Genomic DNA, 14,587 nt, shown 5'->3' with positions numbered 1-14,587 from the left:
AAAACTTTCAAAGAGCAAATGGAATTTTAAAACGATTTAAAACAAAATCAGGAATTCCTCCATCACACGTGCTAACTGCAATTGATGCAGAGATGTGATTCTGATGCTGACACTAAACTATAATGGACAACAATTTTTATAAGAAAAAACAATACCAGCTAGTAATCGCCGGTTTAATTCCAGCTTAGAGAAGGTTGGGTGGTGTAGAACCGGTGGGGTTACTTTGGTGCCGTGACCTGGATTGAAGTGAGGTTTAGTGGGATTAGGCGATTGTAACAGAAGCCAGCTAGTGAGGTGTTGTGTAGGTAAACCTCGCTCCTCTGAACCCGAAAAGGTGCTCTAGCGACAAACGCTACAGGCCACGATGTTTAGCCTTCTTGTTAGAGCAACCGACTCCCATGCAGACAGTTGTAAGTACGATCCCAGTACGCAGCAGGTTGGGTGGTGGAAGACCAGTGGGGTAACAACAGCAATTTGTAACTTTTTAATATTGCAGCCATTTCATATGAATTTAAACAATATCATTTGTATATTTCAGTATGATTTGTTGATCCTCCTATGATGGTTGGGTCTAGCGTTGGGGTTTGAGGGCATACCTCCATTTGAAAACATTTGATTTTTGATTTTTTGTATAAAAATTAATCCTATTAACTTGTGTGAATTAGCCCATTAATAATACATAAAATAATTACATTTCTTTGTGAGATTGCACTGAAATAAATGTATACCAGAGCATTTGGTTCCTTTTATAGTCAGATCTTGTAGAATCATGTCATATTATTTGTACACTAATATGTATTAAAGTCCCCAAGAAATCAAAACTAAACATTTGATTTAGTTAGCTGACAACAAAAATGCATCTGTTCAGTATCTGTAAGAAAGAAAAATAGTTTGCCCTTCTAATCTTTAGTTGAAATCTGTTTTTTTTAAGTTAATTTGTTGGATTATATATATCTTTGGAATTGGGCATAGTTAACATAACCACGCTGCTCCTGCTGTCAGTTTTGACAAAAAAAAATAAACAGAAAGGGTTAGCAGGAGGTGTCTATTAGGTTGTAATAACTCTCCCCAAACACTTTTCCTGATCTTTCTGAATGAAATGCCATAACTTACTTTATCCAATCTGCTTGCAGTCAAGAAAACAAGCCACGCCCACTGTTTTGTGATTTAACATTCGGTTTCTCTAGAAACTGTGTCACGATATAAAAAAATAATGTTTGCAGCTTCCAGTTCAGGGGGACTTAAGGTCTGTTGCACTCATTTATTCATTTTCTTTTTGGCTTAGTCCCTTTTATAATCTGGGGTCCCCACAAGCGGAATAAACCCCCAACTTATCCACCATATGTTTTACCGAGCGGATGCCACTCCAGCTTCCAGCCATCTCTGGGAAACATCCATACACTACGGACAATTTAGCTTACCCAATTCACCTGAACAACATGTCTTTGGATTGTGGGGGAAACCGGAGCACCCGGAAGAAACTCACGCAAACGCAGGGAGAACATGCAAACTCCACACAGGAACGCCAACTGACCCTGCTGAGGCTCGAACCAGCGATCTTCTTGCTGTGAGGCGACAGCACTACCTAATGCGCCACTGCGTCTCCACCTGTTGCATTCATATTTCAGTTAAATGGCAACAGATTTTAAATTTAAATCCTTACTGCTGAGTGAACACTAAGCAAAGAACAGAAGAACCAAGAGAAAACACCTTCAGTGTGAACACACCTTTATTCACTTCTCCTGATCCACTAAATTGGATCCAATTATTTCTTGTCCTGTACCTTATTCCCTCATTGAATTTAATGTTTCATTCAAAAATATATCATGTTAGGAACAAAATGGGTTGCAAATGGGATTTCGCTTAACCTAATCTATTACAATTTGCTCAATGCAGAGCAGGAGCACACTCAAATTAGACCACACTTTTATAAACATGCAAGAGAGGGTTGAGGGGTTTGAAGTCAATCTGTGCAGACTTGGTCATGGGTTTCCTGACTGTAATTGTAGGTGGTCATGTCATATAACAGCCTCATCAGAGCGTCAAACTCTCCTGTGAGACAGACCGCTCTATAAATATGAAAGCAGCAGGTAATTAAAGGTGGATCCCAGTGAGGAGCCGTTCTATCTAGATTCTTATTTCCTTACAATTCTCCATGTCATGCTTTGATTATGAAGGGGTCTCTCTCATCAGCCGGACTGATATGAAGGGGAGGAGGAGAAGGGGGGTGAAGGGAGAAAAAAAAAGAGTGATGAGATATTGGAGAAGAAGTGACAGGGATGATGGCAGAGTGAGAGTGAGACATTAAAAAGAACTGCATTAAAAGGATATGCTCAGTTAGAAGAGAGAAAAAGAGGACAGGAGAGGTCATGAAAGAGGTGTAGAGACAAAGAGGGAGAGACAGGGGGACACTGGGAGAATGGTGAAGGCAGAATAAGAGAATAACTTCTGGGGGAGGTCAGTTATGCAGCTCTTGCAGCAAAAGTCATTCTTGAGAAGCACACCCTCAGAAACCAATTACAGCTTTAGCCCTTGGAAGCCAGGAGCATGGAAATAAGAAAATATGCTCTTTTCCTAAACATTAGGACTTATGACTCACATATTGTGCTTTCATAACTTTTTACTGCAAAATACTTTTTATATAGCCGTCTCTCAGAGCAATGAAATATATTAACATTTACCTCTGTCTGAGTCAAGCCACTTTACCTGAGCACTGGCAAGGCACATTTTTCTAGAGTTTTATTCATTCATTAATTTTCTTGTCAGCTTAGTCCCTTTATTAATCTGGAGTCGCCACAGAGGAATGAATCGTCAACTTATCCAGCACGTTTTTACTCAGCGGATGCCCTTCTAGCCGCAACCCATCTCTGGGAAACATTCACATATACACACACATGCACTATGGACAATTTAGCCTGCCCAATTCACCTGTACCACATGTCTTTGGACTGTCGGGGAAATCAGAGCACCCGGAGGAAACCCACCCGAACACAGGAAGAACATGCAAACTCCACACAGAAACGCCAACTGAGCTGAGGTTCGAACCAGCGACCCAGCGACCTTCTTGCTGTGAGGCGACAGCACTAACTACTGCGCCACTGCTTCGCCTCTAGAGTTTTATGTTTTAAAAAATCGAGCACACTCTCTGTTTTCATTTATTAATAAGGGCTTGTTATTTTAAAACCCTACCTAGTGTGTTGTACATATTCCTCATCATTGAATGATACTTTTTAAAAATAAATGCGCTTTAAAAGTGGCCAAAATATAAATATCATAAAAATTGAAGGTGCAATCTTGTTTAATGAGCAAAAACATCCATTTTCTTTTACTAATAGTAATGTATGAAGTAGCTCACACAGTCGCTTTTAAGGCAAGCTGCATTCTGAACCGTTATACAATAGGTGGGGAAATCTTATGGAATGGAATTTCAGTATTTTTGGATTCCTATTGAACTGAGTAGATTTTGATTTTGACTAGATTTTAGACTCTTGAACATTTGATAAGTGTTTTTTGACTGTAATTTTATGAGTTCATTTGAGCAAGTCAGGAAACAACCTCTTAAAATGCTCTAGCAACCGCCCTAAACCTATTCAAATTATCTTAGTAAAATCTTTTGACAAGTAAAATTCTTGTTTGTTTGATTTCTTATTTAGAATATCTTTGAAAATTTGCCAAATAAGGGTTAATATAATCAAATCAACCATTGTTGATGTTGATTGTACCCAGAAGCAACCATTACAAACCACATACCATAAGCTAGCACCTCTTTAAAATCTTGACTGGACTTGTGATGACAACTTTATGGTGTTTTTTTTTTTTGGTTAGGGAGAAATCATCATATAGCAACAACCCAGAACATCTTATCTATTACATAGCAATATGCTAATACTTTCTATATTAAAAATGTACTTATAAATGGAGTTAGCAAAGCAAGTCTATCAGCCTCAATTAAAATTACCAATGGTTCAATTGCAGTCAAAATAAGTGTATTTCACAAATGGCAGTTCTTCTAATGTGACAACAGCTTTATGTCATGAGCTTTATATGTTTTTTTTACCAGAAACATCCACTTATAGTAATAAAATGCTGTATTGTTGTAACCCAACATTTCATCACCTTGGAATTATAAGGTTCTATTTACGTTCTGAATGATTTTGAGACATTGAGCTTCAAAATTTTTGCATTCCGTAGCAAACAGTATGTGTGTAACATTTGTTTTTTTATATAAATTCTTAAAATGTAAACTTATAAAAAACATCCCATAATGTGAATAAGTTGTCAACTAATAAGAATATACCAATAACTCAGTTTTAACAAAACTGTCAGATAGACCCTTATGATTCTAAGGTGACGATTTGGTAAAATATGGACAAACCCAACAATAGGTTCATTTTTTCAGTTGCATTTAAATGACAATTTTAACCCAACAGCTGTGTTTGTCAATATTTAACCCAATGTTGGGTTATAACAAATAGCATTTTTAGAATCTAGCAATCACAACATAATATCTTAACATCTGTTAACATGTTGCAAACATCTTAGCAGCACGTCGAAATATACCTAAAACTGAGCAAAACATTTTGCCATGAAATAAACTAAACTATTTTCTCTGTTTAACTGTTTTCTTGCTAGTGAAGTGTTCAATTTTTCCACTCACATAGTCGTCACGTAAGTAGCAAATGGGCTATAGCGAAACGCAACTGACTCTTAAAGAAAATGAGAGATGAGACTCTGATTGTTTTATTCTCAAAACACACCTATAACTCATCAAGAAAATAAGCTTAACCCTTTTAGACCATGCGCCACTGCGCAAAGTGGATTTTTCCGTCCCTAAAATAGTAAAAGTGGAATCTGACACGCCCCTAATGCGTTTGCGCCCTGCGCTTTGCACTTTACGCATGGATCAAAATAGAACCCAAAGAGTTAACCAGATCGGTACAAGCCATGTGGACTAATTACAAGTAACAAAACACCATTAAATACACACTTGATAGCTACAGAAAACAAGGAGGCAACCTTTTTAATCACACTTACTTACACTTATGAAATGGAGGAAGAAACTGATCCGTGAATAGTTTACCAATAAAGTTCCTGTCAAGCTCTGACAAAGTCCCATACATTAATAGTTTTTTCTGATATATATTTTAACAAATGGCTGACAAATCTCCCGTTGCAAGGTAGATTACTGCATTAATCACCAGAACGTTCACTCATTAATGTTCTGTTGGAATATCTATCTCTATTCCATGCGTGTTCAATAAGAAAAGGTCTGGAGAGGTTTTTCTTCAATGTCAAAAATCGTAACACTTTATTAGATACAAATGAATAATTCGATGACAGAGCTCTAGGTTACATTACCCCAATGCAATACAAGAATTACATTCAAGAGGTTCGCAACTAACATACATTTCCTGACTTCAGCATATATACACGACCGATCTTAACAGGTGGAGTTTTGGTGTAACGTCACTTGTCAATCATTGTTCAGTCCTCCATTGGCCGCACCTTCGACATACTTCCTCTTTTTCTTCGAATTCTCTGCCCAACAACAAAGTATACATCTTTCTGTGTTCTGTGTTTCAGTTTTAACACCTCTCTTCAGACAGGAAGTTTCTGCAGAGCTGAATTCAATTTTGGACCCGCATCTATCTACTTCTGCAAAAATGCTAATTAGTATGCACAGCACTACCCACAACATTAGAAGTTCAGTTAATATATGACCCTTACTTGACCAATACAAATAATTGTTTGATTTAAAAAAAGAGACAAAAATAATAGAAAATGGTTCCTATTATCCAATAGTTCACTCATCTTCAGTCATGATCAGTCCCATGCACACTTGCACTCTGCTATCATTAGAAGGGAAAGACACATTCACGTTTTACCAGATCCGACACTTCATGTTTGGAATTGTTTTTGTGTTGACATCAATACGAAAAGTCAAAAGATCCAGAGAACAACGAATCATTTAAACGACTCTGAGTCAAATCCTTTTTTTTTTAAAATCTATATTTATATACAATGTGCACTTTTCAGATTTAAACATCGGCTGGATGTTCTCATTCACTTAGAGCTGTTTTCCACACTGCATGAAAGGTCATTTTCAAAAACCCATAATAGGGGCTCTTTAAAGAAGCAACAACAGACCCAGGAAACTAGCAACTATCTAGAAAACTTTTGCAACAGAGCAGTAACATGGTAACACCTAAAAAATCAGTGTATCTCCTTCGGTTACCTGCTCAAAGTGCAATTTGACTTTCATTCGGGGCATTTTCAGGTGGGTACACTAATATTGATGCAGTTTCTAGAACCGATCATTAGTGCACCTCTGGAGGCCAGCAAAGAAAGCTTTACTCAAACAGCTCCTATACCAGCTGCCCTCTGTTACACACACTGCCCTAAACCTCACTCCTATCCGGATCACAGCACCAGCGCAACCCCATAGGGTCTGCTCACAATCCTCTGAGTGGGATTTGGGCGACAGTAAAGACCACAGTCTCCTGCATCAGTCACTAATGCGCCTCGTAAAAGCAGTGAAGTGAGATTTACTCACACAGCTCCTACTAGCTGGCCTGAAATAGACTCACTCCCCTTAACCTCACTCCTATCCGGGTCACAGCACCAATGTAACCCTTCTGGGTCTGTTCACAATGCTCCGAGCAGGATAATAAGGACAGCAAAGACCACAGTCTCTAGTGTCTGTCACAAATGCGCCTTCTCGAGGCCAAGAAAGTGAGCTTTACTCATACAGCTCCGACTAGCTGGCCTCCGTTACAATTAGCAATGTCCTGGCAAACATGTGCGAGCATGGTGAGAAATTTGGATTTAGAAGAACTCAATCGTTTATTTAAAGGCAGTGTGTTTACGTTACTATTAAACGCCCCCTATTTTTTTATTCACCTTCTTTTTAATGGCAAAATAATGAAGCAAATAAAGAACTTTTCAATTAAAAAATTGATAAAAGAGAAAGCAAATAGACACAGAGAGGATGGAAATCTCTGTGAGGGGCTCCAGTCCTGACATTACTGTCAATCCTGCTTATCACACTTGTCGCTCTCAGAAGCAAACTACTCTGCCTCTGCTCTATTTCCAACCCTTTCTCAGACCAGCCATCCTTATACTAACACAGACGGTTCATTCTTCACACATTTACACAGCCCACTTCTCATAAGCCCTGTAAGATAGTTAATAAGGATAGAAGGGGGTGAGATGCAGGGCGAGATGGACACTAAAATATGAACAGGCTTGAACCATGACCTTTTAAAGCTGTAGAAAATGCTACTGATCGATACACAGCTATCACCACACACACACAACCCCATGGGAGCATTTAGCATGTTAGCACACTGTCACTTATGAGAGAGTAAGCAGGTGAGATCTGTTCTGTGTGTGTGTATACAGTGTATTCCTTACATTACGGGGACCAAATGTCCCTTCAAGTATGGCAATATCAATTTAACCTTTTGGGGACATTTTGTTTCCTTTTTTGGTCCCCATGAGGAATTAAATTATACGGGACTAAGTATTTTGAAAATGTAAAAATGCTGCCTGCGAGCATTGGGTTTAGGGGTAAGCTCTATAAGAAGTCCCCATAAAGATAGCTGCTTGTGTGTGTATGTGCGCACGTGTTAGTGTGTTTGTCAGGTGGGAAGAAACAGAGACAAAAAGGGTTAAAATCTGGATCGATGTAATGTGAGAAATCCATTTGAGGCACCAACATGAGCTGCCATGTACACTTCACACACACACACACACACACACTTACACAAGTGCAGAACATGTGAAAAAGACTACATGTGAGTTGGTGAGTGAGCTGGATCTGGCTGTTAACAGTGAGCAACAGTGTCCACCACAGAGATATAACAGACACAAACACACACACAGGCAAACAGCAACAGTGCCAATGTGTGCAACAGAAAAGATCTGTGGCTTCACCCTGAATGTCAAGTATTGAAACCACTGCACTAATCAGCTTCTTCTAAATGAGTTTTTGTCTTGTTTTAGGGACATCTTTAAACATGATTAGTTTATTTAAGAAATTCATATTATTTTTAAATCCCCACAGGGGTTCCATGTTTAAGACTGAAAATTATAATAAAATAAAAAGATTTTAAATAAATTGAGGAGATTTTTATAGTTTTAAAAATGCATTTGATTTAAATAAATCATGTTTATGCTTATAAAACAATAAAAGGTAAATGTAAAAATAAATTAAATACAAATAGAATTTATATTGTTTTAAACAGCCGATTCGAATGTTATCACTCGATTGAATGGGCGTTATCAGTGGTTATCAGCTGATAGACATGGGCTACTCAGTAGGATCAGACTCTATCAATAGGCTGTTATCATCCATCCACATGGTTAATCAGCTATAGATTACATTCAGCTGAGGCTGGAAGTAAACGAGAATTATTTATTAATAATAATCATTCATTCAATTTCCCATTAATTGTATTTTATTAATGTCTACCCCAACCATCACAGTCGTATAAAAGCAGATCTGGAGTCTTCTCTATTAGTGTAGCTGATTAACCACAAGAATTATTTAGATTATTTATTACATTTCTCATTATTGTTTTTTTTTTAACGTCTACCCCTAACCCAATCCTAAACCCAACCGTCAGAGTAATGTAATAACAGATGTTGAGTCCTTTGTATTAGTACAACAACCCATAACAAAAAGTATGGAATCACCACTCTTGGAATATGTTCATTCAAATGTTTAATTGTGTAGAAAAAAAACACATGCATGCTACAAAACTAGTTTCATTCAACACTCCAACCTTCTGCCTGTATGAAACACTTAAAAAAATAAAAGAAAGAACACTGTAGTCAGTTACAACACAGTTTTTACAGTTCAAACACAGGAAAAATGTTAGAATCACACACATCTGAGGAAAATTATATGGAATCAGCATGTACTTTACAGATTTAAATCAAACAAGTGTATCTGATTTCAACTGCTAATTAGTCCACAGTTAAAAAAGAGTGCTTGCACACTTGCAAGTTTCGTCGTTACAAACATAGTTTGTTGATTTTGCGTCTCCCAAATCCATCTTTCCCATGAATATTCGCAAACTGCTTCACAAACTTTTACATTTGCAGAATGTAGAAGCATAGTTCCTGACTCTGTTCTATGTCCTATTCCTTTCAAATCTTCCAACATTTAAACTTGGAATATATATATTTTTATAATTGAAGTCATTTCTCTGTAATTTGCTTTCAAAGTATTTTTACGGTTCAGTTTTATTGATCTTCATATTGACAATTGCCCTCCCTTCGCAGTGCACTTTGAAAACTTTTATGCCATTTTGAATACAGCCCTGGCTCATGACGAAAGCTATTATTTAACCTATTAAGACCTATTATTTAACAGCGAAATTTACATTACATTTCCAAAGCTTGTGTAAACAAAAATATATAGCATACGTTTATGCTTTTAATTTATAGTAAGAAATGTATCTGTACTGTATATGACATGGCAGCAACACCAAAGCTCCAAAGATACTAATTTATTAAATTAAAAAGCTGACACAAAGCGTGTAACGTTTCGAGCCACACGTCTCTTCATAAGACAGTCTTTAATTTGCACCTTTTGCATTTTTTTGGCTGAGCACCCAGTTAAGAGGGATGTGCGTGCTTTTGTATAGTTTTTCTATAGTTGGTTAGAACCTGTCTACAGTGGTTTGAATGCGTCAAATTGTAAAAGTAGATACATAAATAAGTGCAAAAGTACATTTACAATAAATGAAATAAATTAATAATAATAATAATAAAAATATTAGTATTTATTCATTCATTAATTTTCTTATCGGCTTAGTCCCTTTATCAATCCGGGGTCGCCACAGCGGAATGAACTGCCAACTTATCCAGCATGTTTTACACAGCGGATGCCCTTCCAGCCCCAACCCATCTCTGGCAAACATCCACACACACTCAATCACAATCATACACTACGGACAATTTAGCTTACCCAATTCGCCTGTACTGCATGTCTTTGGACTGTGGGGGAACCGGAGCAGCCGTAGGAAACCCACGCGTTTGCAGAGAGAACATGCAAACTCCACAAAGTAACACCAACTGACCCAGCCAAGGCTCGAACCAGCAAACCAGCGACCTACTTTCGGTGAGGCGACAGGACTATATACTGCGCCACTGCATCGCCAATATTATTATTATTATTATTAATAATAATAATAATAATAATAAGTAGGATTTTTCTACATTTCCTAATAAACAGCCTACTGTAAATTACTATCATTAACGATTTATATATGAGATTAAAATACGTGTTCGTTAAGTAATGTTATGTTTTAGAATAGAGTTTGGAATATTCTCAATAATATTTGTAAAGGAAACAAAGACCCTGTATGTCTCATTTACATTTATTTAAATTAATATGGAAAATAAGTGCATGTTTTTACTAAAACTAATATTGGATTTCTTTAAAAATGTGTGTGCGTGTTAAACAATATAGTTTGCACAAACATTATTGGGTTTTTCTCTAAAGTAGAGTAGTTGTTACTCCACCACTCTTAGAGCGCTATTATGGGCATTTTACATTATAACTAATGTGCTTCAAGCGACGGATCTGCAACATAGAAACTACGGTTTTGAGAAACACTCGTCACTACATCGTTCTTTTCCCAATCCATGCATCATACTAATATAGTCCAGCCACGAGTTACTTCGTTGCTTGGGAAACACACCTCTGATTGACATAACTCATAGCTCCAACACATGAGATATCAGCTGAAACAAAGGACAGGATTATCGAACTTCTCAAGGGTAAATCTTCACGAAATGTTGCAAAACACTTTGCTTCTGTTTTATGACCTTGCGTGTAAACATGAAAAAAACACATGCATTCGGATATTCAGAGATCGGTTTTAGGACTCCTTCATATGTGGAAATAAATCGAATATGTGACAATGCGACTATCATGTAAACAGGCAGATCGGATTTATTGAGGCATTGCGTTTTGTACATCATTAAACTTGCGACGTTGTGGTACTTCTCTACGATTTAATGGCATAGAAGGAAGAGCGTGTGTGGAGACACTGACGTGGTAAACAACAACAAAGGAAACATGGAGGAGGAAACATGGAGCCCACTAAAGCTAAGCAAGGCTGCGCCCAGTCAGTACCTAGATGGGAGACCACATGGGAATGCTAGGTTGCTGCCGGAAGTGGTGTTAGTGAGACCAGCAGGGGGCTGCGTGGGTCCTAATGCCTCAGTTTATTGATGTACTGCTCAATGAGTCCTTAAAAATCCCAGGATGTCCTTCAAAAAAAAGAGTAGAGGTTTAACCATCCTGGCCAAATTTGCCCACTGGCCTCTGTTAATCATGGCTTCCTAACCCTCCCCATATCATAACTGGCTTCTTCACTCTGTCTCCAATCAGCTGGTGTGTAGTGTGCAGTCTGGTGAAATATGGCTGCCATCGAATCATCCAGATGGATGCTGCACACTGGTGGTGGATGAGGAGATTCCCCCCAATGTGTAAAGCGCTTTAAGTGTCTAGAAAAGAGCTAAATAAATGTAGGGAATTATTATTAATTATTATTAGATGCCACAATTGGCTTCCACCAGATCTGAGATCTCTCTCTTACCCACATATCCCTCTGAATGGTGAACACACCATATATAAACCATAGGCACAAGCTGCAATGTTGGCCATTTTCCCTCCACCTCAAGATCATTTTAAAGTTGGGTGAACTTCGCATATTTCGCAGAGCTAAAAGCAAAACCATTTCTTACATCGTGGCTAGTGTGGCGCAGATGCTAAAACCCGCCTTTACGCATACACAAAGTTGTAAATTAAACATTTAATATGTTTGTTTAAATTCAACACATAAAAATTGTTTGCAACAATTTTGCAGACATCTTTTTTTTTTCAGTGTACCTGCCAATTAATAACTATTAATAAGCAGCAAATTAGTCTTTTATTGAGCAAAAAAAATGTATAATTTGTTAATAGCGAGACTTGTGACCAAAATATTTGAAACATACAATTCCACACACCCAATGTATTTGTAGTTTATTTAATACATTTCTTGAGAATCCAGACAAAACTCAAATCAAGAAAATCATAATTTGAATAGAAATAGACAAGAGGGACGATCAAAACTACCAAACATTTCCTCAAAATGTGCCAACAGAAGAAGACAGCCAGCTCTCTCTCTCTCTCTCTCTCTCTCTCTCTCTCTCTGACTCAGACTAGAGGATGGAGGAAGAATAAAAAGCAGGGGAGATCAGGGAAGAGGGGAGCAAATGTGAACGGTGCGCTGAGATTGAACGCAACGGCAAATGAGAAATTCATCAAGAGTGATGCCAGAGGACATCTCTGACAGGGAGATGAAGCAAAAGGAGAGGAGCCGAGAGAGATGTGGAGAAAGAGCGCAGAAGAAGGAGCGTGAGAGGCTGTTGAGAACTCACCCCTGTGTGAGAGTGCTCCTCCTCAGGTTAACACAATCCCTGCTCTGTGGAGCCATTCTGAGCAGAGCCTGTTTGGAGCACCGCACACTGTCTACAGAATACCAATCACACGCCGGCAACACACACACACACATAGGCAGGCAGCGGCCCGACATACTCTTCACTCAGTGTTTCAGAAGCAAATCACCCTACTTGTGAGCTCTGAATGAAATGGTCATGATGAAAGAAGCAATGATTTTACAGACACATACACAGAGAGAGAGAGAGAGAGATACTCACGGTGAGACGCAGTTCCAATGACGACCCCAGTGATGAGGGACAACAGGCCGATCTGCTGAGGAACTGAAGATGAGAGGATTGGTGTGAAGCTCCTCCGGTGCGCCTCCTCTTTTCCTTCAGTCTTCTTCTGCGTCGCGAATCAAGAGGCTCTGCAATCTTTCTCTTGCTTCCTCTGTCCTTTTCTCCTTTGCTTTCCTTTCTTTTTCAAGTCCCTGACAATGTTCATAGCTGTAATTCCAAAGCACAGCAGTGCAAGCTGCATTCACTCTGACTCCAAACCCCCTCCCTTTCTCATCTGCGCTCTCTCTCTCTCTCTCTCTCTCAGCTCATTGTATCCCCATACCTCCTCTGCTCTCCCTCCAATCCAATCAGCTCTCATTGCTTCTCTAGCTGCTCCTTCCTACACCCCTTTTCTCCCCTCTCTCTCCTCCTCCTTCAAAGACAAATCTCAGGCAGCATCAGTGAGATCACTGTCTTCTAAGTATTCAAAGAAGTGTAGAGCACCGTCACAAATGTTAAAACACTTGACGTGTCTTGACGCAGCGGTGAACACCAGGTAGCAGACGTCACAATGGCAGCTCAGAAACGGAGAGTATTGAAACTACAGCGCAGGCTGACTAGCACAGAGATGCCCAACAGGTTATACTGTTCACAATGCCAAATGTGTGTCTTTTTACCCAGAAGATTATCTTACAAAACGTGTATACTATATATTAAATATTATAAGAAAAATCTAAATATAATTTAAAATGTAATAATATCATTTAAAATATAAAAATATATAATAATATTATTAAAATTTTACATACAGTGCTCAGCATATATGAGTACATCCCTCACAAGTATCTCTTTTAAACTCATATTTTAATAGGAAGCTATACAATAATATATTTGTGCATGTACATTAGATTAGTCAGTACTGAAGCTAAATCTGGAGCTTATCTAAGAAAACCACTCACGATAATGGTCCAAAAACTAGTACACCCAAATTTATATGTTAGAGAAAAATATTAAATACAAATTTTTAAAAAAGAGGAAAAATCAAGAGAAGCAAAAAAAAAAAAGGGTCCTAATTTATATTAAGTGGCCTTAACTAATATGTACTTACACCGGATTTAACAGTTTGTTACAATGTACTTATTGTGTAAATACATGTATTTATTGTGTACTTATGCTTGATTAAATACCTGTATGTAATTACATTTGTAATTAACTTCTTTAAGTACATTTGTAAATATACTGTTGAGCATCCCTTACACCTTAACCCACTCTTAAACCTACCCATACCACCAAATCTGTCCATAACCCAACCCCTATCCCAACCCAAGAGCACCACAAGTGTTCTCAAATACATTATGAACACAGTAAGTACATTTTATTTATTTTTTGATGTAAGTACATAGTAGTTAAGGACACTTAATATAAAGTGGGACCAGAAAAAGTAATTTAGTAGAAATTTTGTAGTTTTTGCAATATTTTGCTTGAATTTATTTGTATTATCTTTCAATTTCTGAATATGTTCTGTGACTAAAACATTGTTTTAATTAATATATCTGTTTTATATATCTGTTTTGTTTAACCCTCTATGTGGCATTTTTGTTTTAGGATGAAAAAAATTTACCCTTATTTTTGCAGACTGTAGTTCCATTCTTGCTTTAACAAACTTACCTGTTGGGTTCAAACAAGCCTGAAGAACTCAGTTAGTTTAATCAGGTTTGTTTCATCATGGTTAAAGATAAACTGTGCAGATCTGTGGCTTTTTGCAAGTTTAATTAGCATCTTTGAATGGAAACATAGCAAATGTGACTCTTCAAGCTAGCTGTCAGTAGGAATGAGCCTAACTGCTCGATCTTGTACTTTACCCTTT

At 37.8% G+C, this 14,587-nt stretch overlaps 1 protein-coding gene across 4 annotated transcripts in view; it reads right to left on the bottom strand.

The window, feature by feature from the left end:
* The window catches only part of grik5 (glutamate receptor, ionotropic, kainate 5), a 179,793-nt gene extending 166,835 nt beyond the window's left edge, over nt 1–12,958 (bottom strand). For 2 of the 4 annotated variants that reach the window (XM_087286347.1, XM_087286349.1), the window contains exons 1-2: nt 12,721–12,958; nt 12,442–12,532 (exon numbers count right to left, since the gene is read on the bottom strand). The gene's annotated coding sequence lies outside the window, so the exon portion shown is untranslated. The remainder of the gene's footprint in view (nt 1–12,441; nt 12,533–12,720) is intronic. The other 2 variants (XM_087286346.1, XM_087286348.1) reach the window with 1 other exon arrangement.
* Nucleotides 12,959–14,587: the final 1,629 nt, after the last annotated feature.

The sequence above is a fragment of the Danio rerio genome, chromosome 16 (assembly GCF_052040795.2).
Source record: "Danio rerio strain M-AB ecotype USA chromosome 16, GRCz13ab, whole genome shotgun sequence".
NCBI lineage: Eukaryota > Metazoa > Chordata > Actinopteri > Cypriniformes > Danionidae > Danio > Danio rerio.
This window is presented reverse-complemented; position numbering and strand designations above follow the sequence as displayed.